This window comes from Hippoglossus hippoglossus, chromosome 24, assembly GCF_009819705.1.
Source record: "Hippoglossus hippoglossus isolate fHipHip1 chromosome 24, fHipHip1.pri, whole genome shotgun sequence".
Classification (NCBI taxonomy): Eukaryota; Metazoa; Chordata; class Actinopteri; order Pleuronectiformes; family Pleuronectidae; genus Hippoglossus; species Hippoglossus hippoglossus.
The window spans coordinates 13942103-13968050 of NC_047174.1; the positions used below are offsets into that span (position 1 = coordinate 13942103).

General features: G+C 42.5%; 1 protein-coding gene across 4 annotated transcripts in view; it reads left to right on the forward strand.

Moving 5' to 3' along the window:
* Positions 1–6019: 6019 nt before the first annotated feature.
* LOC117758140 (kelch-like protein 29) overlaps positions 6020–25948 on the forward strand; it is a 226329-nt gene continuing 206400 nt past the window's right edge. The window contains exons 1-2 of one of the 4 annotated variants that reach the window (XM_034579550.1): positions 6020–6380; positions 17923–17991. The gene's annotated coding sequence lies outside the window, so the exon portion shown is untranslated. Of the gene's footprint in view, positions 6381–17922; positions 17997–25948 lie in introns of all 4 variants that reach the window. The other 3 variants (XM_034579549.1, XM_034579548.1, XM_034579551.1) reach the window with 3 other exon arrangements.

The window sequence follows — 25948 nt, forward strand, 5'->3', positions numbered from 1 at the left end:
TGTTAATTGGAAACGAGCCTTCCGCCACCTGCGGCAGCGAGGGTGTGAGTTTGTGGTCATCTCTATAGAAATGGTCCTGTTAATTGTTTTGGTTTCCAGGCAGCCACGGTGGGGGAGGAATGTGACAATACCATTTTTCTAGTTGCTCTCAAGTTACAGCTCAAACTGCACGAACCGCCTGCATAAAGGGACGTGGAGATCAATTTGCTGGGTTTATTTTCACAGGATGGGAAATCTAATTCACATTCCAGCCATTTAAAAAAAAAAAAGGAAAAAAAAACCAGACTTGAACATCAGCGGAAGAATGGCAGCCAGTCAACCACGCACTAACCACCTGCGTTCCCTGACAGGCAGACAGATAAGGAACATCTTGTTAGACAGGAGAAATATTTTACATCAAAACACAAAGAAGCGCTTTGATACTTTCAGCGGGTGAGGAGCATAAATGTCATTATGATTTAATGCAGGCCAAGTACCTCCACCCAAAGGCTCTCCTCTAACAACATTAGCATTTCTGAAAACCTGGCATCGCTGCTCCATTCTCTTCACAGCAGACGAATCATCCTGGCCATAAATTTCGTCTGACTCTTTCCTTTCTCTTATGCCGTTAATCCTGTTTTGAATGGGCCTTGTTGGGAATGCTAACATGCATTGATTTATCCGCGGCTGATCACAGAATCACAGCAGCTAATTAATCATTTAAAGCAGCAAATTATGTGTTGGTCAGATCATGATTTGCAGAAGAGAAGTGGTGCAGACGGTCTGAACCTATGGTGTTTCATTTCCAGACAGATATGGATTTCATAATGGATAAACACAGACTCACTGTCTGCTTCATTTCCCTCTAATGAGAAAAATCTGTTGACTCTTCCTGTTTTTCTAATTCTACTTAAAACAACTGGAGTCTCCCACACGAGGGCGGGGTCGTGGCTGTGCTGAATACAGAGAAGAAATGTACATTATATCTGCCTGAGCCTATGAAATGAATGATGATGAATGTAATTTCCAATATGCAAGGAAAACATTTCCCACTATAATTTCTCCCTATTAAAATCAAGATGAACACGCAATAGAACGTACCACAAATAACATTCACCTCATTGATTTGAAACTGGCTTCCCTTGAAAACTTTTGTCATTATTTTTCAGTTAATGTTACAACTTTTTAAAATCGATTCATGTACCCAGGGCGAGAATTTGGTCATCCAATAGGAAAAGATGTAATCTTTTATCATTAAGAATAAGCTAAACTTTATTTATATTGCACTTTTCAAAAAACAGGTTACCAGGCGCTTTACAAGATGAAGTGATAAAAGAAAAACTGTCTAAAAATCAAGCAACCATTAATCATGAGAAGCCAGAAGAAAGAAAGAAAGAAATATTTAAAATTATCCCATGAAATGGGAAATGGGGGCTACAAATGCCATTGTATAAAAATTGTTGTAATAAAGTTAAAAAGATAAAAGTAAGTTCCGACGACAACTGCAGTGCTGTAACCGAAGTTACACTATCACCCATATTTAAATAGTGAAAAAAATATGTGCGTACTGCACACAGATTAATAAGAACAGATGTGAATTATATTCCTAATTTCTGTCATTCAATTTTACATACTTTCATCAAAGCAATCACTTTTTCATGGACGTGCACTTTGGATAATATTTTAGATAGTTAATATTGAGTTTGGCTCAGGTTTAACTGTGCAGCTATATACTGTGAGTATCGTCTGAAAACTCTTTGCTGTAGATCCCCCAACTAATTGGATTTTAAAACATTTCTAGAGACCTGACTTGAGGGTCTGTATCGAACTCTACCACCATTGATTTTGCATCCCTTCATTTCACACCCTGTCAGGCATTTATTCAGAACAACTGTTGCAAAATGCAAAGGTTGCACAGAAACCTCAAGTTGTTTTTTTCGAGGCGGTTAAACAATGTGGAGCTGACACACTTGGCAAAGTACAAACTACTGGGATCTTGGAGGTGTTGCCCACTGTTGGACGAGGATCACTGACCGTGAAAGAACAGCACTTGCACAGCTTGTAGGTGAACTGGTATTGAAAGTGCGACTTGGTTGATCTATAGCCTGAAGTAAATATTTGATAGAAAGAAGTTGATCGATAGTCTGAGGAAGAGAATAAAAGTATCTACAGTGAAACGAAAAAGGTTGCTAGGTTTCAGAGTTTTCACACAAGAACTTTGCAGTTCTTTGACTTCTATACAACTTTTAAAAAAAACTCTATTGCACTGGACACAAAACCTCCTGCAGGAAAGGCATGAGGCTATCTCCTTTATTTACAACCTGTGGTCTCCTTTGTATTCCATTCTGGATTATACAGAAAACAAATCCACCAACGGGAAGATGAAATGATTGTCCGGCTCATAGAGGCGGTTTGTTTTTCCCTCTGCCCCCCATGAGCCCAATTACTGTTGTTTACACACTCCAGATTTTGTCACATATAGGGTACAGTATAGAGGACGTGAGTAACAATACCCCCCCGCACAATCGCTGGCACTAAAGGTAAATGACTGCGAAATAAGCAGTGACAGATAACAAAACAAGTTTCTACACGCAAACAGAGGTTTACAGGGGGAACAAAAAGAATTCTGATAAATGTTAGGTATTTATTTTCCAGAGGCTCCAATTTAGTTTTTAATTAACTTTTATGCTGGGAAGCTTGTAAACAGTTCTTGTAAATATGTGTATTTTAATTTTCTCCCACTAAATTAAAAATTCCTGCCACACATTAATAATATGACCTTAATTCAAACCTTTAGTTTTGTACTTTTACTTTTTGTAAATACCAACATGGCCCGAGCATATACTCTCTACGGCCCCATTATCAAACTTCTAATGTTTCAAAACACTCATTTATCATTTTACCATCGGTGCAGATGCAGATACACGAAAACAAAGGCCCATTGTTGTTCCCTGCTCTCTCCGTACTGCGTCTTCATCATGTCTGCCTTTAACTGTGGAGCTGCACTGCGCCCCCCCGCTCATCCTCCATCTTCTCCCTGTGATTTGTGAGTCATGCTATTAAAACGTATAATCATCTAATAGGCCCACAGAGTTTTGCTCCATCATTGAACATGATACTCATTTTCCTTTGGGAGAGTCATTCCATAAAACCAAGATCTCCGATATAGGGAGCCTCGTCCGTTAAATGTTAAAGTACTTTTTTTCGAAACTAGCACCTGCTGGCTCAGATTAGGCTCACTTGTCTCTACAGCTGATTAGCACACGCCATTGCTTCGCCATCTCACTTGCTAAAAGGCTCAGCTGAAAGACTTCTGAAATTATTGCAAATAGAATGTGACCCCTGATAATGCCAACTATCTATTCTGCCAAGAGTGACATTTTGATGTGAAGCTGCATGTCTCAGGAGGGGAGAGCACTTAAGGGATTTACCCAGGCATGTTAAAGTGCATATATTTAAATTGTATGCGTTTTAACATAATATTTATATGGTTAAAAGCGAGTCGTCTGTTTTTCTAAGCACTGTTTTGTATCAATCAGACAACAGACATCCACACATCTCAGAAAACTATTTTATACACCTCGACTGTACATACAGTGGAAGTTATTAACTATTTAAACGATAGTCTATAGAAACATGATACATTAACTCACAGTGGTGGAAAGTAAATTTACACAAGTACTGTACTTGTTAAGTTATACTTACTCTACTCCTACACTATATTGCACTTTTTTCACATTTGCAATCATTTCATTTAGTAGATATTTTTCAATCTAAAGGTTCACCACAACCCCACAGTTTTTTTCTTGTACATTTTTCTGGCCTAATAGACTTGGGTGTAAGCTGAGGTAATCCAATTCAAGAGGAGGAGTAAAAAGTGATAAGGATATAAGCCGTCCTGCCCAAACAGTTGCAACAGAAATCATAGAAAACCGAGCAACATGCATATGTGAAATTAAACACTATAAACACAGCAAATCAGAAGCTGTGTATATTCAGCGTTAAATTGATTGTGTGTCCTTGTGCTCTAACAAGTATGCTGAATACATTTCCTTCTTATATAAAACCCAGCAGTCTTTATATCCATATTAACTCGCAGTTTTCTTCGCAGCATTTGTTGGCACGTTATCGCGTCCTTTGGATCAGTGGAACAGTGTGAGGCCATTGACAGAGCTGTGTTTTCTGCATGAGGTTTTACATGCGTGAGATTGATGTGCCACTCATAATAAAACAGTGCTGTTGTGCTACCAGAAGGGGAAAAAAACTTAAAGTAAATCATCTGAATGCTTTTACCAAGCTAAGGCTGATAACCACCAGTGTTGCAAGAGAGTGGTAATGAATTTAATGTAACATAACGTAACACGACGTAACATAACACGACGTAACATAAAATAATGTAACATAACACAAAGTAACATAACCTAATGTAGCACAGCATGGCATAGCAGAGCATTATACAACATAACATAACATAACGTAGTAAAGTAACCTAGCATTTTATATACATTACTTTGCAGCTAATCTGCATTTACTTTTCTCCAGCCATTGACTTTGCACAGGTCTTTTTCACAGCAGACATTTTGACTTGTCATAATGGGAGAAGCACATTAACAATGGTTCTGCTCGGTGTTCCTGTAAAATATGACAAGGAGCTGACACGGACAATACCAGCACCTTGACACTGAAGGAGAGAAACTCAATTCTGCCATCATTAATTAATCATCTGCTTTGAGTTACACCGGGCTCACTTATTCTGACAAAGCCTGTGTGCTATTGTCAGAAGGACTTCTGTGAGAAGAAGACATATTGAAATAAATGAGTAAGCGGGTTACTGTAAGGTGATGCTGCATTTCTACTGTATGCAGAAAGTTTTAACACAAGAGTTTTCTCTCTGGGCTGCAAATCCCTGCTCAGCCTGCAAATATCTGGAGCGATGTGGAAAATGATGTGATGTCACCACACACACTATGTGCGCTTAAGAGCAGGATAAAGTTCCCCTGCCTGCATTGATTGGTAGAGATGTCAATCATAGAATGTGCACACGCCCTCACAGTCCTGAGGGGAGAACTAATTGTGCAAAGTAAGAGATATCACCTCTGTGAATGTGCCATGGATGGATACACACATACAGCAGGGGCTCTAAAGGAGAATTTCTACAGTAAACCAATGGACTCTAATGGATTGTACTTCACTGACAGACAGGCTGCGATTGTGGGTAGTATACAAAGCTCCTATATGTGGACAAAAACAGCAGATTCTAATGTTTCTGTCCGACTTAACCCCCCCACAAGATAAGAGCTGGTTGAATTGTTCAAATGGGAAGAATTTGCAGGGATGGACTTCAGGCATCGTTCATTTTCTTGTTCATTTGTGCGCTTTACCTCCTAAAACATGTCAAAATGTCCTCGATGAAAAAAGGCCATTTTCTCTGAACACTGTGGTTGATTGTTCCCAACTTCATTAAACCCCTTTCCTCCTGTCTTTGCTCGACCGCATCACATTGCTCAATGTGCTCGTGCAGAAGTGGTTAGGAAAGCAGAAAGGACATTGATTTTAGGCAATTTGTATCCAGCCAGAGAGAGCCCTGTTGATTTTCATTCGAGCCATCTAATCCGGGGCTGATTTACAACTCGGATGCAAAGTGAATGTAATTGCCAGCACTTAACTACCAGGTAGTGTGTAAAAAAAACAGCGGTGCCGTGGACACTGCAGGCAGAAGGAGAAACCGAGTGAGGGGAGGATTTCGGTTTGAGATTTTCACATGTAGAATTACCTGCATTCATATTTCCCAGCCTGAATTTAGAAAGAAGAAATAGTGTTAACTGTAATGACACGTAACACTAATTATAATTGTAGAATAGTAGAGGCTGGAATAAAATCGACTGAGCTGCATGAATCTCAGTCCCTCTGCAGCCCCTGATGACCCCGGGCTGCCCCCCCCCACCCCCCGGGGTTCCGGACTGGAGCAGGTTTGCAGGTGCATGCACTTGCGCGCAGTGGCGGGTGGGCGGCGCTGCAGGGCCGGCGTGTTCGTGAGTGAAAGGGGAGGAGCAGCACCGGGAGTAAAGTGGCCACACGGTGTGTCAGTCCGTCCAGGCAATCGCTCCCATCTCCGATCCGCCGCCGCGCAGCGAGCACAGAAAGACGCGTCTCTCGCCAAGTCCCACGGCACCGCTCCACTTGGTGACGTGCGCCGCGGAGCGCAGACAGGCCACCGACCGACCAGCCCGTCAGCCGCTGCCCGCTCCTCAGTGTCGCTCCCCCCGCTGGGAGATGCAACAGCAGTCCGTGCGGGATAGAGACTGCGTCCAGGCATAAGAAGCAGCAGCAGCGTCGCAGCGAAACAAGGACGGACGACCCCGGGGGACCGGAGCAGCGAGTGGCCGGTAGGTGAACGCACAGTGAGCGTGTGGCCGCGGACAGTGTTCGCCGCGTGTCCGCTTCATCTGGACGTGTTCTCCGTGTCCGGCAGGAGTTTGACACGGCGCACGGACACTTGTCCTGTGTTGGGTGAATGACTGAGAGCGAGAGGAGGATGATCAGTTTCACTGCCACCCCCTGAGCGCAGGGACCACAGCCTCCAGGATGGTGTGTGTGTGTGTGTGCGTGTGTGTGTGTGTGTGTGTGCGCGCGTGTGTGTATGTGTGTGTGTGCGGGGCTCGCGTTGTGCGCAAGCGCTCCCGCAAGAAGGAAAAAACTTAACTTCACGTCTCAGAGATTGTGGGAGAAAAACTAGGTGAATACAGTGAGGTCGTGGTGGAGGTGCAGGTCAGGAACTTAGGAGCAAGGGGGCTGGGGACTGCTGGGGCTCAGTCTCCTAAAACCACCCCAACACATCCCATAATTTAACTTCACAAATCTAGAATGAAATATAAGCTAAATGATTTATTCTGAAGTTGTTAGTATTAACACTGGGCTAAATGAAGCAACTGTTTAACCAATGTTGCCTCACATCTTTTCAATTTCACTTTGTGTTTTCCAAACTAGACCAAAATATAACAAGTGCACAATTCAATTTGAAACATTTCCTATCCTCTCCCAGTTCCCTGCTGCCTGTGATGTGCACGAGTCTATTTATAAAAACCCTATTATTATTGTATCCTGCAGATATGTGTATGTAAGTTGTAGCCGCCACTCTGCAAGATCCATCCTCCAGACAACAAAGCATTACTCATCACAGGTCCCATGCCTTGCTCCGGTGACCGGCTGCAGCCTCGTGTGTGTGTGAACTGCAAGCCCTGGTTGGGAGTGAGTGAGGGGACACTGCCCCGGTCCTCACGCAAAGTTAACTGATGATCCATTTCCAAAACGCTGCCAGCCGCCCCTCCATCCATGAGCGCCGCTGTTTTCACGTTCCTGCCAAGTGAGAGAGAGAGAGAGGCTATTGATGAAAGAATGAAGTTATGATCACATTTAATCTGCAGTCTGTATTTAACGTGATTTATTATCAACTTACAAAAACACTCCTCCATCCACTCTGGTCTCAGCACTAATGCTTGTTTACGAGCCCCGGCAGCGGCATATGTTATTATTATTATTATATATATAAATAGATGTGCTGTCACTTTACTGTATGTGTTTCTATTCCTAAATCCATGTACCCTGGGCTTGTTGGTGTATTAATGGGCCAAGCATGTGGGGCGGGAGCGGGACACACTTCCCCACTGATGACATTTTAAAACCTAGCAGGCTATCGTGAATCAAGGCAGGGATTAAGGGCTTTAGTCCCTAGTCCTCCCTGAACAGCCAGGGAGCTCTGCACTCGATGAGGTAAGACAATGCATTTGCCTCAGAGCCGGGGCCATTTAGCAGGGGTCTTCTCGCCTCATCTGCCGCGTGTGTGACGGAGAGTCGTCTCTGCATATTTAGAACAACCAGTCACAGTAGGTGGATGATTATGCAGCAGCAGCAGCAGCGATATACAGAGGTGTATGTTTGTGCCACGGAGCCTCATTGTCAGGCGAGGCACACACCTCAGAGGAAATATTGTGGTTTCTCTAGTTTGTCACAATCTTCTTTTACAGTAAACTCAATCAGGGATAATCCGTCTATATCAAATGTGATTTAGGGTGGCCTGGGAAACCGCTTTGGCCCGAGGAATTAATTTACAAATTACCCCCGGGGCATTTATCCTGTTAGTAAAGGCCAAGTGAAAAACAACCATTGTTGGTCAGCAAGTTACAGCCCTGTAGCCTGAGGTTGTGTATGTATTTTCCTTTACAGGGTGATTTGATTGGCGTGTGTATACCGGGCTGTAAATTCTGTCATGCAAGGCAGCGCAGGTGAAACGCTCCACAGTATATTCTCGTACTTGGATGAAGTTGCGATCCACTGATTTGCCCCCCCACCCCCCCCCCCCGGTTGCGATGGCCTGCAGTGAAAAGAAGTCCAGAAAAACAGAAGCTTTTCCAGGCGTGCCAGCCAGACTGCGGAAAGCCAGGCTCGCAGCGCTTTTCATGTAGCAGCAGTCGCACAAACAGAGCGGTGCCTCAGCTGCTGCAAGGAGGCAGCACGGAGGAGATGGAGCCATTTCTAATGTGTCTTTTCAACGTAGCTGCGATGCTTCTGTTTATCGGCACCCTCCCGTATTAATGTCTGAATGCAGCCGGCCATTACGCTGATTGTAGTGGAGCGGTTCGTAATACACAGCCAATCTGGACCAACCCACACCCAATCAGAAATAACCATGGAGAGCAATTGAGCATGTTTATTTGATGCCTTGCCAGGTAATAAACGGAATTTTTAAGAAGGGTGTTGTTGTTTCTTTTTAATTTGAAAGAACATGCTCCAGCAGATTTTTAGATTACGTTAAGTCCCTGGTTAAAAAAAACCCCACTAACACGTGCTAACATCTGGCTTTTTGTCTGCGATGGGAATGCACAATCGGCTTTCACTCCCGGGTCAAATGACTCTGCGGTGGGCGCAGGTTTTTATCAGCTCGGGCACTAATGGGCAGGGACGGAAACGTGACACCTTGGTGAACACGCTAATTTGGCAAGACAGCGAGTCGCGAGATCGCCTTGTGATGACGCATCGGGGCAAAAAACTGAAAGACAACAGGAAAAAAAACCTGCGTATTTCCACTAATATTGGTGTAAAAAAGGAGGTAGTTTCAATGGGCTAATTTGAGTAACCCTAACTCACTTGACCTGCGGTCAGTGTCTATTCAGATCCTAAGCAGACGAGCGCAGACACTCCCAGTCGTTTCTTCGTCGTGCGCTGCTCACGTGGCTCAGAGGCTTTGTTGGCTGTTGGAAACGTGGTGATCCTACGTGGCGCAGAAACAAAGACCTGCTCCAACACACCAGCGTCTCGCACCCAATTTAAATTTATTATGAGATGCCAGCATGTTGTCGTCTTGATTGGAAAATTTTCAGTAGATTGTAGATTCAATGGATTGATTCAACGCTTTAATATCCGTGTATCTGCAGGTAAAAAGCGTTTTTGTGATCAAATCCTGATTGAGGCGTTATCGCAGTTTTCCAGAACATTAATCAAGCAGGTTAAACATATGATTTATACCAAGAAGAACTTAAGTGTCTTAACTTGAAAGTCCTTGTTGCTGTGTGAAAGTTTCACATGAGAGAAGAAAGATTCTTTCATTTTGCGATTTTCAGATGCCACTTAACCAGGAGAATAGTGTAACAGCCCTCTTGAGCCTGGAGAGCATGACGCTGTAGTGCACTCCGCACATAAATATGAAGTCAATTTCAACCAAAGCCTAAAAACAAACGGCGAAGGAGGGGGGGGAAAGCATGAGCTGCATATTTCATCGCTGTTGGTGATATAATTACTAATTACTTAATAAGAGCAAGAAGAGCCACATTGTTTTGTACTTAATTTGTGTGTCTCTGACCAAACTATTAAACGTGTATAATGGCTGCATTTAATTAACAGGAGTAGCTGCACATGTTTCTACAATTTGGTTTTAGTCCTGCTACCAGAAACGTTTTTTTTTTTTTTTTTTAAAGAGCTGCTGGTTGATTACATTTTTTCGTTTAGACAAAGCCACGCGAGCTGTCTCCCTTTGTTTTCAGAGTAAGCTAAGCTAACTGTCTGCTAGTAGTAGCTTTACAGTTGCAGTACAGACAAGAGAGTGTTGTTAATCTTCTTTTCAAATGAGCATATTTCTAACAAATATTAAAAAGTATTATTTTAATTACAAACAATTGTAAATTCTTATTGTGCTTTTATTGGTCTTAGTCCCCACATTTTTTTATTCCAGTTTGAACTGGGCAATACAAGGATATCCATGATTATTTTGTAGTTTTCATCAATAGCAATATAACAAAGGTCCAATACATAGATATATTGCTAATGCATTGTACAGCGAGGAGGTGTTATTAATAAACGATTTACCTCGGATTTGTAAAATGTTTTGCTGTCGATCAAGTGTCATTCTATGCTCATAAAGAAGAGTTTAAAAGCACAACCTTCACTCAGGAGCAAAAATCAGTCTTTACACCTAAAAGAAATAATAATAACCACATTTATCTTAAATTAATTAATATAGACTATACACTTTTTTATTGTATAACCCCCGGTCCTACATGGAAGTAATGAATATGTCGCTTTTAATTTCACTTAAGCCTATTCACAACATATTCTTGTTTTCCACTGCTCGTCCTTGTTTTTGTTCTGCGGCAAACTCTCATTTGAATCGCCCTCGGTGAGCATTGCAAACAGACTCTTATTGCTCGACTGCCACAGCCACATAAGTGGTACAAGCAGGTAACTGAGTGCAGTATGTTTATCAAGGCAGCAGCACCTTTTTTTTCTCGTTTTTTTCCCCACGTAGTCGCGCTGACAGCAGACACCAACTTAGTTTATCTTTTACCTGTTGGAGACAACAGTCGGAAATGGGCTTTACCCGAGGGCCCGCAGTCAGCTAATCGTTCTGAAGTGGCACCAAAGCAAGCTCGGTGTAACTCCGTCATTTAAAGAGATCCGGTCTCCCATTGATCATGGGGGGGTTTCAGGATGTCCCGGCCATGTTTATTAGCGAATCAAAGGTAACAAGTTTGATGGGAAAAGATCTGAGGGAATGCTTGATCTGTCTTGAGTTGGTTGGCTATGTGCTGCTTTGATATCGACATGATGAAGGAGTCAGCGGTGAAAGGAGGAGGATAACATGTAATTTTCCTGTAAGACAAAGCAGATTGAGGCCATCTATTTTTTATTTTTTTTATATATTTTTTTCGCTATCAGGTGTTTTCAAAGTCCCACCTGTAAATAATACGCGGCTGTGGTGTTCACAGTTTCTATTAATACTTTTTAAAAAAAAATCCTTGTAGTCGAGTTATTTAATGAGGAGCTATCGAGAAATGTTGCAGCTCCCTGAACAAATAGATGCTGGTGTTGACTTTATGCAGTACACCATCTGAGGAAATATTATTCTTCTTCCTCCAGACTGACAGGTATGACTCATTTTTCTGAGGATCAAAATGGACACAGTAAAAAAAAAAAATCTTAGGGTGATTTTTCTTTTTTTTTTAACATTCTTTAGCATCTTTAGAATCGGTCTACAATTCCCACTGCAGCCTTTAATGCTTCCCTCGTTGGGTGTCAGTGGAAGCGCTACTGCTGCCTGAATATGAATCTAGTTTGATCAGAGGCTATTACAAAAGCGTAATACACTCGCTAATGTCAGTGAACAATCTTCAGCTGCCCTCTTGAACACAGTCGCTGAAGGGCTAGTGATGCTGGTGTCGTATTTTTCAAAAGCCGGCGGTTTCCCCAGTTCAGAGACCCAAATTGTCTCAAAATGCACTAAGCTCTCAACCTTCTACCTCCATGGAGATTTGAGTTGGTAGCTCACTTTCAAATGTTGGTTCGGGTCATTTTAAATCGGTTTTTCGTAGTAAACTTCAATAAATTGTTATCAAATACTTCAAGCGTGGGTTTGTAGGAGGTAAAATACGACTATTTTATAAATTGCCATATTAATTGATATTTAAATGCATAATAACACAACATGGAACATAGAGAACATTTATATGTACATCAGTAAATCATAATTGTAGAGGATTTGTCATCCGTTATCTTTTCTCCTTTTAATGCATTTGCTTGACCAAAAATGCCCATTCATGGAAAATGAAAGCAAAAAACAGCTGCTGATGAAAGCCTAGGTGAAGCGCGTAGTCTTTTATGTTTCCATCCATCTTGTCTGACACTATACAGTGGACATGCACGGTCCCCCTATTTGCTCAGCGCTGTGTATTAACCCTTGTGTTATTGTGGCCTTAATGTTCTCGATGTAGTCCATCAGCCACGTTCTCCAGGAAACAGGTCCATCCAAGCCTTGGCTGCCTGACAAAACGCGGGGACTCATTAGGGGCCTGAGCAAGCGAGCTTACAACCAGGAGCCAGGGCCAAAGGGGCCATACTTATAGAGATAAAGACCCAATTCCTAATGTACCCACAGCTTTAACCCAATGTCAATGCATGCGGTGTTGGGGAATATTTGGTTTCTTGCTAAAAGAAAAGTCTACTTTAACATAACTGAGCCTAAAAGTGGAAGCTATTACCTTAATTTAAATACCCACAGAAACAAGTTGACACTTTGGGGGATAGGGGGGTGAGGAATTGGTCCTGTGAGGCTTCATTTCAGGGCCCTTGTAGTCTGTGCTGTATATATACTCACCATATATGATGAGCTTACAGGCTTATCATACGGTCTTTTAGTATTGCACTGCAGGTTTGCTCCATGGAAAGGAGAAAGATGTGAAGAAGGTGGACATGGGAATAGTCTTCTCCACCATAGCCTTTTGTGTTTTGCTGTTTTGTTTATGCTCCCATTAAGCCCCGGCTCCAGGAGTATTTCTGCTCTGCGGCCGTACGACAGCCACAGCTCCCCTGGCATTTGGTTTATGAACCTCAGTCATTTTAATAAGGTGTATTTTACTATCTTATCGCCACTTTTGAATAAACATCATCTTTTAATAAAAATGTAAGAATCTAATCCTGGCATGTCCACGCTGTTAAAAATGCAGAATACAGCGGACGTAATTTGGGAATGCACCGGCCCTTTAGAAGGACATGGATGTATTATGTAATAATTCATTTGAAATTGAATAATTGAATCTGCCTTGAGGAGGACTGATGGTTCGAGAGAGAGGGGCCTGCTGGACCAGGTTTTTGAGGTGGAATGTTCAGACTCAAACCAGCGCTGTCCGCTTGAGGCAGACCAGACTTCAAATTACTTCTCGGGGAAAACTAATTTCTTTGGCCACTGAAGTCAGTCGAACCCATTTCCCCACTCCTGTCTTTCCTCTCAGGATCATGGGGAAATTATGATAAAACTATTTGAGGTTTGTTACTGTCACTTAAGGATTGCTCTACACAACAGTTACATAGTTTACGAGCTGCGGTAATTGGCCTGTGGAGTTGTTTTTGTCTTGGTGTTGGCAAGAAACAAATCATAATAAATATTTCGAAACTATTTTGATGTTGAGCAGGCATTCCCAGATATTATCATGTGACCATTATACAGAATAACCAGAAGTGACAAGCTGTTGTTCCCCTGCGTCTCTCGATATCGCCCACTTCTTTATCCTCCAACATATATATATTTATTCCAAGGAATCCTCTCATTCTGCAACTGAAAAAACTCCTAAATCATTCATCTCCAGCAAGGAGTGAATATGTAAATAGTTCCCTGTTAATGGAAGTATGCATAAGAGCGACTCGCAGCGGTGTGGCCATTTACATACTCCCAACAGTGCAAGTTTAAAGGTTGCTTTTGCGTTAAGAGGATTCATAAATCATGTGTTCGCAGGAGGTGTAATGTGCATCTGTGATATCATCCCATTTACAACCTGTTTGCCTTAGTCTCTGGATGCTTTCTTGCGAGGAATGGAACCGTTTATAGTGGCCGTTCGGTTCCAAAATGTGCTCTCGCTGCCTGTCAGGGGGTCGAGCTGTTGTCACCGAGACTTTAGATGAGGATAAATTGCAGGTTATCACGTTCGCTGTGTCCGTGGGTCAGCGAAATAAAAAAAAAAAAAGCACTATTTATGTTCGTATATATCTGGGTCAAAATATCAAGTAGCAGTCACAGGGACACGGCTCTTACATTTATGTGAAAATGGAAGCCGAGTTGCTTAACCCTTCTTTACATCTCTGCAGTTCATTGGAGTGGTGGCCCCTCGTATCGGAGGCCAAGGAAATAAATTCACATTGAAACTCCTGCGTGGAACGACATGAAGGGCCATGTTTTCTGCTCACTCTCTGTGCAGCTCTAATGTGTTGCAGGGGTTTTTTTTGTATTCAAAGACACACGGACATTTGGCAGTGATAAAACTGGCCGTAATGATAACATGGCTCCGGCTTAAGGTCCTGTAAAGACATCTTTTGTCGACGCTTGTCTGCCTGTGGGCCTCGGTGTAATTTTTATAGCTTTTACCGAATAGACATTTCTATTTCCAAAAGCATTTGCAAGATAGGCCTATCCATTCCCTCCCTCTCCAGGACATGAATGCGTTGCTGCTCGGAAATTTTATGAGAGAAATATTTAAACTGTAGTTACAGCGCCCTGTGATCGTTTCTCAGTCTGGCTGACACGAGGCTGCTCAGAATTTGCAGGGAGTAGCTGCTCTGCTTTGTTTTCCCCAGCCATGTTGCAAATCGTGATTTTATTTTATTTTTTTTTGCAACAATACCTTCGCCCTGAAATTAATAGTCCACTTGAAAACGGCTCCCGCAGCCTCTCGAGAACGGAGCCACTGTGTTGGCGGCCAAGTTTGATTATTAATGGCGTGTCTCTATCTCTCGGGCCCCAATTGGTCTATGCTGATTGCCGAGCATTCTGATTAAGAAACACCATTAAAATTGATGTATTATGGGTCCGAGTGTTTTTCACAGTAAGATAGCTGCTTCAATCAATTGATAATTACATCGGTGATTTATTGCCGGGGTTCATTTTGACACGTTTGCAATAATTGGCATGGTAGAACTTCTGTATGTTCTCTGAAGGAGAGCGAGCGCCTTCGGTTTTGAGATAAATTGAAATGAACAAAAGCCCCCAAATCATTTCACCCAGGTTTATTGTGCCATATCCATCCAGATCCTGAAAGAAGTATATTTCCAAATTTTTTAAAGTAATCTTATCTTGTACTACAAGGTATTTATCCTTTTACTTATCAGTTACTGTGACCCAGATGTGACTTTTTGCACCCAAACTGCTTTTCATCATGGATAATATGCAAGTAGTTGATACGAGGAAGAGGAGACGAATCTAAATCTGTAGGGAGAAGTCAATTAGGTAGGTAATGATCTAGCTTTGTGTGGAGTTAATGGAAAACATCTCTAATTTCATGGCAAAGTAAACAATTTTCCTTTGGGGGGTTTTCCTCATTTTCTAGCCGTTTTATAAGAGAGAAAAGTCAGATTTTATTTATACAGCACTATGTCAAAGTAGTTTTCGTGTTTTAGTAGTTTATTATAATCTTAATATGTCATGAGATAAATGAGAGGTGGCAGGAAAAACAAAATATATTTAGGTTGAATCTTTATTACAATAAATATCTATATATTCCCAGTTGGACCCATTCAAACTTTTAATGATGTCTCACTTAGCAGAGTTTTGGCACAGTTACATAACCCTTAGTCAGAACAATTTTTAGAATTTTTTTTGAATCACTACTTGCAACAGCAGCCGCTTTTCAGCTCCATAAACCGACGATGGAAAGCATTGGTTTTATACCAGCGAGCTACCGTCTTTTATCATCCTCTCGAGGAAGATTTGGCGAAGTAGCCATTTTTAAGAGTAAAGATACATGCCTACGTCCACCATTTTTCATCTAAAAAAGCAAAAAAACTCGGTCGAAATCGTGTTCTTCGGACTATTAGGGCCGACGTGATGTATGTGACTCAGTCAGCAAAACATTATGAATGAGCAACCAATAACTTCACATATTGACAAGGTTTCTCTGTCTGCTTCGCCTCAGACGTAGAGTTCTGCTCTGCAGCCGTTGCTGAGAACTGCCTCTATCATCAGCGTATTATCTCCAAGACGAGCAGATGCTTCAAATGTTTAGACATTTTTTAAAACTAATGTTTGGCAGCATAACTGCTATGAAAAGGAGAGATGGTGCGAGGAAAGAGAGAGAGAGAGAGATGTACCTGTGTAAATGGTTTGCTTCTTAACTGCCCAGCATAATCGCAGCCTTTTAGATGACTGTATTCCCGTAGTGCTGCAGTTTAAAGAAGGAAAGACAAAAACAATTCAGCTCTTAAATTCTTTCTCTTCTGCGTTTCCTCAAATACCAACAACTGATGTGATCTAATTTTCTTCCTCCTCTCTCAAGCCGCCTCATCTACTTTTACTACAGTAAGAGATTGCCTACATTGCCCAGAATGACTTTTCTGAGAAATCCCAAAAGAAGTTCGTGAACGCACCTGAGAAATTCAGCTGTGTGTGTTAAATGTGTCACTGGAGAGAACGGGCAGCAACCATCGAGAAGGCGGGGGAGGAGATGTTTTCCTGCTTAGAAACAGCAGAAATCACAGCCTTCTCTAGCGCGTGCGTTCAAAACAGTCCATCACACAGAGGATATTTCTTCCCTGTCACATCTGTCCAGTGAACAACAAGCATATTGAACTTATAGTACAAAATATCATCATCATCAGAAATAAATACAAATAAAAAAACTACTTAAAAAGTTCAAAAGCAGCATGCCAGATATATTTATGCCTGAATATCATTTAATTTGGCTCTTTGGTATTTTTTTTATTACTAAAAATTGTATTCAATTATTTTAATGTCTCAATGATATAGATCTACTTGTATATTCCTCATGTTATTGTCTTAATTTGAACATTTCAGTCCTGTTAGGGTTTGAATTTTCTTGCTGTCGAACTACAGCACAGAGTTTGTCACCGTGCAGTCTGTACGTATGCTCAGTTACGTGGTTCTCCTTTCCGAACTACGGCTTCTCCTTCACACCTTCATCTTGTTACGTTTTCCATAGGGATGGAGGAGTAGTGGTCAGGAAAGGAGATTCCCACCGCAGCCTTAGTTCAACATTACTGCATTACTCTCTGGTTTACCTCTTCTTGATCTGTGTTCTTTGTCTGTGTTGAGTTGAGACAGAGAGGGATTCTTTGATAGTGGGAGTTTTTAGATCATTACCTGTAGTTAATTTTGACCATTCTACATTTGGAAGTAGAAGAATACACCAACATAACATTATAACCTTTTTTTTCACACTTTGTTTGCCACAATAATATTTATTTATGCACGAGTCATAATTCAGAGCAATAAGGGATCTCTGCCACGGTTTTCAATAAGAAAATGTCCTTGTGTACTCGATCACAGTCGGGGACGCACACACAAAGAACAAGATGTGGTGACTTCCAAAGGCTGCCACAGTTGTGGAGTCACATGATAGCGTCTTTTTTTTTTTTTTTTTGGAGACACCAGCACCATTGTTACCTTTGACAATGAGGGCTTTTGAAGTGTCATCTCCGATGCGAACCCTCTCCTTTGTCGTCATCTTAAAAAGAGCGGAGCCTTCAGTTATGCATGTGTTTGTAGTAAATCCTTTTTTCATTTGCCACCAGGCCCCGGGAGCTTTTTCATCTGCGACCATATGCTTTCAGTTTGACCTTTTCCATCGCCAAATTATCCGGCGTTGACCCCTGCTGTTCTCTCAGGACAGTTGGGAGAGTTATTGATAGTTTTTACTCAGGAGTCTCTGCGGAGCCGTTTATCTGTTCTCCAGACCAAAGATTACATTAATAAATCTCTTGATGCACTTTGTTCCACACTTGAATCGTCAGTTTTTTTTCTCGTTCTTTTTGAGTGAAGGGAGGCCTTGTTTTTTTTTTTTCGTCATTAACAGATGGCGAGCGTGAGGATATCCGAGCCAGATTTATAGACGTTTCATTTCATTTTCCGTTTTACAGCCTTGTCACATTCACCAACTGTTATTGTTTCTGCAGGTGTAGACGGCAATACTCAAAAGATCTAATTTGTCTGTGATGAGCATCCCCATCCACCGGAGACCAAAGGTACGGTAAGATATGAAAAGCTCATTATCTTATGTCCCAATAAACATTTTATTATGCTACAGACAAGACACACGGCACGGTGCGGTAGAACAATAAAAGAGTCAGTCTTATTCTGCCTCATCGTTTCTGTTTCCCCACAGAAACCATTGTGGACAATTGTCACTAACATTATTGTTATGGCAAGGAAATAATTTGTTTATGAGTAGAAAATAAATTTGTGCTCTCGTATAACAATCCCACTTCTCTTATCTCAAACGCGCAGCACTTGATCCTTGTGATACAGCTGACTGTGTGTGAAGTGTACATGTTCTGCAGTGTTGGCCTGGTTTAGCGGGGGGTTGATCGTCTGGAATTATTTGATATATGGCGTCATTAATTCTGCTTGACTTCCCCGCCGTGTCCTGAAAATGAGCTATGTGTTTCTCCCCCCGCAAAGATCTCGCAGTTCTGTCGGCGAGTAGAACGCGAGATCGCTCGCCGGGCAAATTACGGGGGTTAGAGAGTCTGATATCGGGGTCATTAGGAGATAGGATTACTCCTGGACCGCGGGACCCCAGGAATGAACGGGCCCCTCTGGTGGTCTGCTCAGCGCTGATGAAATAGAATTGAATTAATGGGGTTGCCCACTGTGAGGACTGATTAGAACAACATACTGCTTTTGATCCCTGAGCGAGGTGACCGGGTGCGTGGTTGCAGGCACACGGGGGGGGTTGGGCTTTTGTGTCTGTGTGTGTGTGTATTTGTGTGTATTAGTGTGTGTGTGCCTGTCCTGGGTCAGTGCGTCACTGATGAACAGGACTCATTACTATGTGCGCTCTTTGCTGGGCTTCAACCCTCACTGGGGGGCTTCAGGTGTAAGATAGCTCTGGTATTTGGTTTGTGTGCTGTGGAAGGCTGCTAATGCCGTGGCCTGTGGTCCGAAGCTGTGGCCCGCCATGCTGCGTTCGGCAAATGAACTGTACTGCTGCATACAATTTTTTAAAAGGCTCATCTGAGATCACACCTGCAGCTTGTGTCCTGTAGTCCTGAATCGTAGCATCCATGTTTGGTGGGATTCTATAAGTGAAACAGCTCATAAACCCTGCATTGTTTGAGTTAGCCATTGATATTTACCGCTTTGTCGGTTTAAGTGCAGCTTCTTTTGGTAAATTTCCCAGCACCCAAACTATAGAATTTGATGAGGACGGCTTCATCACAACATTAAAGCTGCCTTCAGCCACTGAACTCCGGATATTCTCCTGGAGTTTTCCAGAGGGGCTGAATGTGAGAACGAAAATGTCCGAGTCAGTTGCTCCAGACAAGATTTTCCTGCCAGTGCTCTAGTAAGAATGTTGGAGAATGTTCGAGTGAGCTCATGTGAGAATACAGCAGGACATTGTCCGGAGAATTCACAGAGAGCGAGAGGGTGTGTTGTTGACATTTATAACACGTGGACGCAAACCTGAAAAACAACAACAACCAAACATTTCCACCTATCCCGGAGACACATAGAAATGGAAGGCATCAACTTGGAAAGACAATGAGACTTGAGAGGTTTTGCCGATAAGGGCCTACTCTCCAACCTGTGTTTGTCAGGCGGTCACACAGCATCTGAAACCTCCTCTCCCACGACTTACCGTAATCGACACTCTGACATTCCTACTAACATTCACGCAGCAATTGAACAGCTGTGGGGAGGTGAGAAATCCCATATTCAAAGGGATTATCGTGTGCTGTCGCTTTCAATTACGGAGAGCTCTTCACCCTGTCCTTTTGAGTGTGGCCTTCCACAACAGCCATCGTCATTTCAGTCTAAAGTGGCTTGATGACATTTCATACACCCTTCCTTTCTCTTTTTTTTTTTTCTGTATTAGCACAGCCAATAAGCTGTTTAGTATCCAGCAGCTAATCCTACTTTACCAACCAATGCCCCCAGGTTGGGACTCAGGCAGATTGTGGTAACAGTTTTCAAACCAACATTAAGATCCCGTAATTCTTTGGTTATTGTTTTTCTGATGAAATGTTGTTTTGAGTCACAATGTGTCCATAATAGGAGAGTTTCTGCTGAGTATAAAAAGGGACAACAGAAAGTAATACACTAGATTTTGTATTTGTTGCAACTTCAGTGACTATTACAAGAAAGGTGTTTAAACGTTAAGGTCCACCCTGCATTAAACCCATCTACCCACTAATAGAAAATGTCTATGAGAATATCTTATAACCGGCGGTTAGCTGCCGGCTATAAGGTGCCAACATCCGTCTCCGGATACCCATAAAGCCTGGACTGGTTTGGGGTTTTTCCATTAGTTTCTGTGACTGTTCTCGCGACTAAACAAACTGCACTGCATTTAGGTCGGCGCAGCACGCAGACTTTCATTTTCACCGGCAGGCAGGCCCGGTGTGGTTATTTGTTACCAAGCCAAGTTTGCATTCTGTTGTTCTCACATGAACTTAAAAAGAGCGAGTGATCCAGAATTTGTTTAAAACCACTCCAGACATCGTTGGTGTGACTGTGCCCTAGACACTCACAGTGGAATGTGAGACCAAGGGAAAAAAAGGCGTCGAAAAATTACAAATTCCAAATGATCAAAAATGCCCTTCTGCCTTTCACAGCTTTTTGAATGTAAGCCGGTGAAAAACACTTCAGTTTTTTTTCTTTTCATCCACCTACGGAAGTAATGGTCATGATCACCCCTTGTTTGCCGAGCAGCGCGCTGTTTACGTTCGGCCCCCAGACGGTTAGTCGGAGCTGTCTGCCAGAATCATTCTCTAGGCCAGTAATGATGGATGACAAGCTTCTGTGAGGAGGAAAACAAGTCCCCTGGTGGCACGCTATAGGGCCGCTCAGACGAAGGTGCCATCAGCCGGCTGCCCGCTGCACTGGTTGTGGGGGTGGGGGGTAAATAAAAGACTGGAGGGCTCTCTGGAACTGATGCGGCAGAAAGCTACATCCCTCCCGTTGAGGAGTGCAGTAAATTATAGTGAGGCATGTGCAGTGTTGTTTCTCATCAGTGATACTTAATCTTGTTTGAACAAGAAGTTGCAGCCTGTGCAGGACTCCAATAAACAATGCAGTCGAAAAAGTGTTCTGTGCTCGTCGTCACTGTCGATCGCTTACTTTTGTCGTTTGTAATCTCTCCTCTGAACGCTGAGTTTTCTGTTTTTCTCTGGACCATCAGAGGCTTTTCTTGGACGTTTCCTAGGTTTTTTCCTCCACCTTACTCCTATATAGTTGCTGTAGCCTACTCCATCATTATCAGGACAGTTGCTCCCCTCTTTGGCTGAGGCAATACAATGATCTGCCTCATGCATCAGTCGGGAAATATCACCTTCAACAAAAGATTTAAAGCTGCTACACTAGAGAATACAGACAGATTTACTGTACCTGGCTATAGGCTCCAGCAACACTACTCACTCGGGAAGGGCTTGAATTTATCAGACATTTATTTTTATGTAAATGTTGCACATGCAAGCTTTGAGTTCTTAGGTTGTTTGCTATTTATTCAAATGTTCTACCCCTTAATGATATGTGGGAGGGGTCTCTGGAACGGTGGCTTCACACATGCTATGTACTGACTAAGGCAAGATGGCAGACAACACTGTATTTCAATTGTCTAATAATTTTGGCAGAGGGGGTTAACCAAAAACATTAAGATTCATTCTCTGGAAAAAATTAATATCCACAGGACGTTCTGTGTAAATAAGGCCTTTATTGTTACTTGAAGAAAAGCTTTTATGAATCTTTTGGTTTTGATTATTCTGTCAAACCACTTTTTCCAAGGTCAGGACTTCACTTTGTCCAATTTGGATTTAGTGTTCAAGGCAATCCCCGAGAGGTACAAATACTGAGTATTAGCTTTTGTTATTATTATTGACTAATCTGCCGCTTCTCTTCTCAGTTAATTGGTCAATCACTTGTTTAATTTGTTCAATCTAAAAGTCCAAGGTGACATCTTTGAATGGTTAATGTCAGTTACTCGTTTTGGATTAATCCAGCACAGAGAGTCATTAAGAACATTTCAAATGCTCTCTGGTCAATGAGTATTTATACAAATCTTCATGCGATACAGATTATGTTCTCCTGACCCACAGGTTTTCCTGCCTTATATGTTCCACACATGTATTTGTATCATGCTTTGGTAAAGAGAAGCTTAGTTTAGTTATATAACACAGAATTTTGCATAGGTACTGTACTCTACAACATATACTGCAAATCTATAATTATGTTGGGTTTCTAACTAGGTCGCCTGGAGACAGAATTATAATTCAGTGACACTGATATCTGATAAATGGGATAAATAAGAGTATTTTTAGTTTTAGTTTTTATGAATGCATAATCCATCGTGGAAGAAAAAAAAGTAGTAATACATATTTTATTTGTGCCTCGTGGCCCCGTCGTGTCATCTCCCTCTGCTGCATTTTTCAATTCGGTTAAATGCAGCTGTAGTAATGATAAGCTCTCTCTTTAAAAGTGCTGCTGTTGAGTTCACTTGAGCAGGGACGTCCGCCTACCGCCATTATTAACACAAGGAGTCTTCACTTGCTGACAAAGGGGGGAAAAAAGCCTTGAGAAGGGCATTTATCTGGGAGAAGCGTGGCTAAGTGTTCAGCTGTACAGACAGGAAATTATAGAGCCGGTCCTGGGCGAAGGCATGTTATAAGAAGAAATGTAACGTTACTAATGATGTGACCTTTGACCCGGCCGCCACGAGGTGTGTGTTGGATATTGTCTTTGCTGCGGAGAGCAATCAGGTGTGCAGGGAGGAGGGAAATGGACGCGGCACGCAAGGTCAGGCTTTTCAGAAGCCTCCCCCGTCGCCATTCGTGGCTCGACCTCCAGCCCTCACAGCCTCTGGTGTACTAATAAAAAATGGCTTCCCCCCTTTGTTTCCCAGCCACCCAGGGATCCCATTCACTTGTCATTACCAGACCATAACACAGGCGGAACATAAACACACATGCATAAACACAGGCCGCAGCGCGCGCTGTCACATGTACCTGGTTATATTCTTGTCACATAAACAGTGAGGCATTGTCTCTTGCACGCCCCTGGAGTGATTAAGACGTAAGGCACCACGGGGGTCCGCCCATGCTTAAAGGAGCATAGAATCCTAAGAGGCTGACGCACACAGACACACACACACAATCACCAACGCAGCAGGGGTTTGGCATGGCATCTTATCCCGGCCATTGAGGCTAATATCTGTGAATGGGCCGCGCTGGCACTCTGAGCACCACTATCAGTGTTGTCTCTTTTACTTCAAGTGCCCTCAGGGACTGTGCAGCATACACACATCATCGGGGAGAGGGAAAGTGCGGAACTACTTTATCTGGAGCGTCCTCGCTCAATAGCGGCTGAGCAGTGGAATATGGACAACACTCCCACATTTTCACGTCACTTAAGTTTAACTGTCAGATCATGTTTTGCTCAGAAGATAAAATGTCTCCACTTTGCAGTTAAGAAGGTGCAGCGCTCCCCCCGATGTCACCATCATGCGCTCACACTGATATTTAAATAACCGGTTGTACAAGTTATTTTGAGCATTAATTCTAGTAGCTTTCCAAAAATGGGGGGGGAAAAAAAAAGCTCTGATTTTTAACTAGACTGAATATGTGGCCTTCTGCTGAGACGTTTTTCACTTGTTTAACCAGACAGTGAAATTAAAAAATCTCTCTGTCGGAGCTAGATGGGCGACAGTGATATTGAGCTAAAGATGAACATTACGCGACATAAATTCAGCCGCAATAAAAAAAAAAAAGTCTGGCATCTGATTGTTTTTTTTCATAGACACATGAGCGGAGGAAATAAAGGGCTTTTATAAAAGCAAAACAATCATCAATAAACATAATTTACCAGGTTGTATTCATTTATTGATATTCATTTTGGATTTATTTAATCTTCTATGATTCCTTTTTTTATGTTGGCAATTCAGCCGAAGAAAGCGTCGTTCTACTCATCCCCAAAAAAAAATCCTGTCAGTTGTGGTTTCTCTCTGAGCTCCCCTGTTGCTAAACCTCCATTTTTCCTTTTGGTGAATATGTCCTTGCAATCTGACGCCATCGAGCACCAGGCTTTACCATCTCTGGTCACACACTGTGTCTGTCGAGTTCAGCTGTCTTAACAATATCTACACCTGAGTGCCCCCGTGTGCTCGGCCTTCATGCAAGTGATGCCATATTGATTTTTATCCTGGGTATCTGCTCTTTGGCTGTGGAGAGACGTTATGGCACATATCATATCAGGTTTAAGTGTGTGTCATCGGTTGCTATGTGAGTCTGAGTTGGTTATCACAGCAGAAGGTTTAATGTTTCCGTTTATGGCTGCAGACGAGGGTTACAGGTCATTTCATGTGTGCAGAACATGATTGTTATTTTTTTTCTGTCTTATATTTTTATATCTGGCCAGTAACATATTGTTTTATTTCACTGTGATGCCCACGATAATACTGACAGGATGCACATATAGTATACTGCCTTGTCTACACTACTACGGACACAACCTATGTTTTACAAAATATCTCAAGGAGAATGCAAAAACGACTACAAACGCTCAAACAAGCATGCCGGGCCAGTGGGTGGCGATAGGGTCTACATCCACAATCCGTCAAATAGCAGAGAAGAACACTGTGGTCCAAGTATATTGGGCGTGGCAGAACGCAATGTGATGCAGAAATGCTTGTTATTAGACGCAGCAGTGAAACAGGTATATAGCTGCCGTTGTTGTTGTTGTTTCTGGTGCATGTTAATTTCAAGTAAGCTGTGACGTCTGTTTCCCAAATTCTGTTTTCCATGTACACAGGGATTTTAGTGACTTGATGGATAGACGGACGGATGGATGGATGGATGGATGACGGACAGATATGTGGATGGAGGGATGGATGGATGGATATTTATACCAAACTGGGAAATTCCTGTATTAAAATAGACAGTTTGAGATGTCGCACAGTGCAGCAGCTTGGTGTCCAGCTCCGGTTCACCAGCACACTGACATTGTGAAAACCCGCTGTCCACTCTCTTCAGCCCCTGTCACATTTACAAAGGTACATTTGAAAAGGATCTAGTTTCCATGCCAGGTGTGAAAACCTCCTTTTAACCTTAATTACATCGCAGCTCTGTAAGGACCCAGCGTTTCCCTGCTGAGATTAATTCCGCCAACAGGGCTCTTATCAAAGAATCCACGTGTACCTTCTTATCACCTGTGGTCAATGGCTCTGCCTGAAAATGTACACTGAATTTCATGAGAGCATCATCATCTGCCAAATTTCTATTTGGATATATCTGCGCCGTAATGGCCATCTGCAGAGTGCAACTCATTACGGCTCGTATCTCTGTCCGCACATATGTAGGTGTAGTCTCAGATGCTTTTTACAACGTTTTCCTCTGCTGTTCACGAGCGTGACTGAGGTGCCAAAATTAGTCCGCACGCACACTGTTTCTGCTCGAGGCAGAGAAAAGCTACAAGTGCATTTTCCATTAAAACAGGGACGTGAGAGGCCGGAGTCATTTATCTGAATGGTTATTGCTGGATTCTTTCAGCAGAGATGGCAGAGCTAATACAGACATTAAGCAGCTGAGTGATCGCTGGCATGCTACAGGTCATTTGCAGTTATGCATTAAGCCGGGCTCTTGAAATAAAGGTTTGCTCTTCATCGTCTCTCTGTCAGTTTTATAATAAAGACGGGAAGCCGAGACAGTAGTCTCACCTCTTGATATGCAGGTTACACATTGAGTGCACATGTTGGACTATTAACAGGATCCTCATGCAGTAATATTTATGGGTCACAGATGTCAAAAAGATTCTGTAGGGGTTCAGCAGAGGTGACCCCACACTTGTAAACGTGCATTCCTGCACCATGTGTTTTTCTTCAACTCTGCCCCCAAAGCATACCACTCAGGAAAAACAAATCAACTCTCAAGCCACATGCATACTACTGAACCGCTCTCTGTCCACGCAAGAGCTTTGGCTCTGTATCAGTTT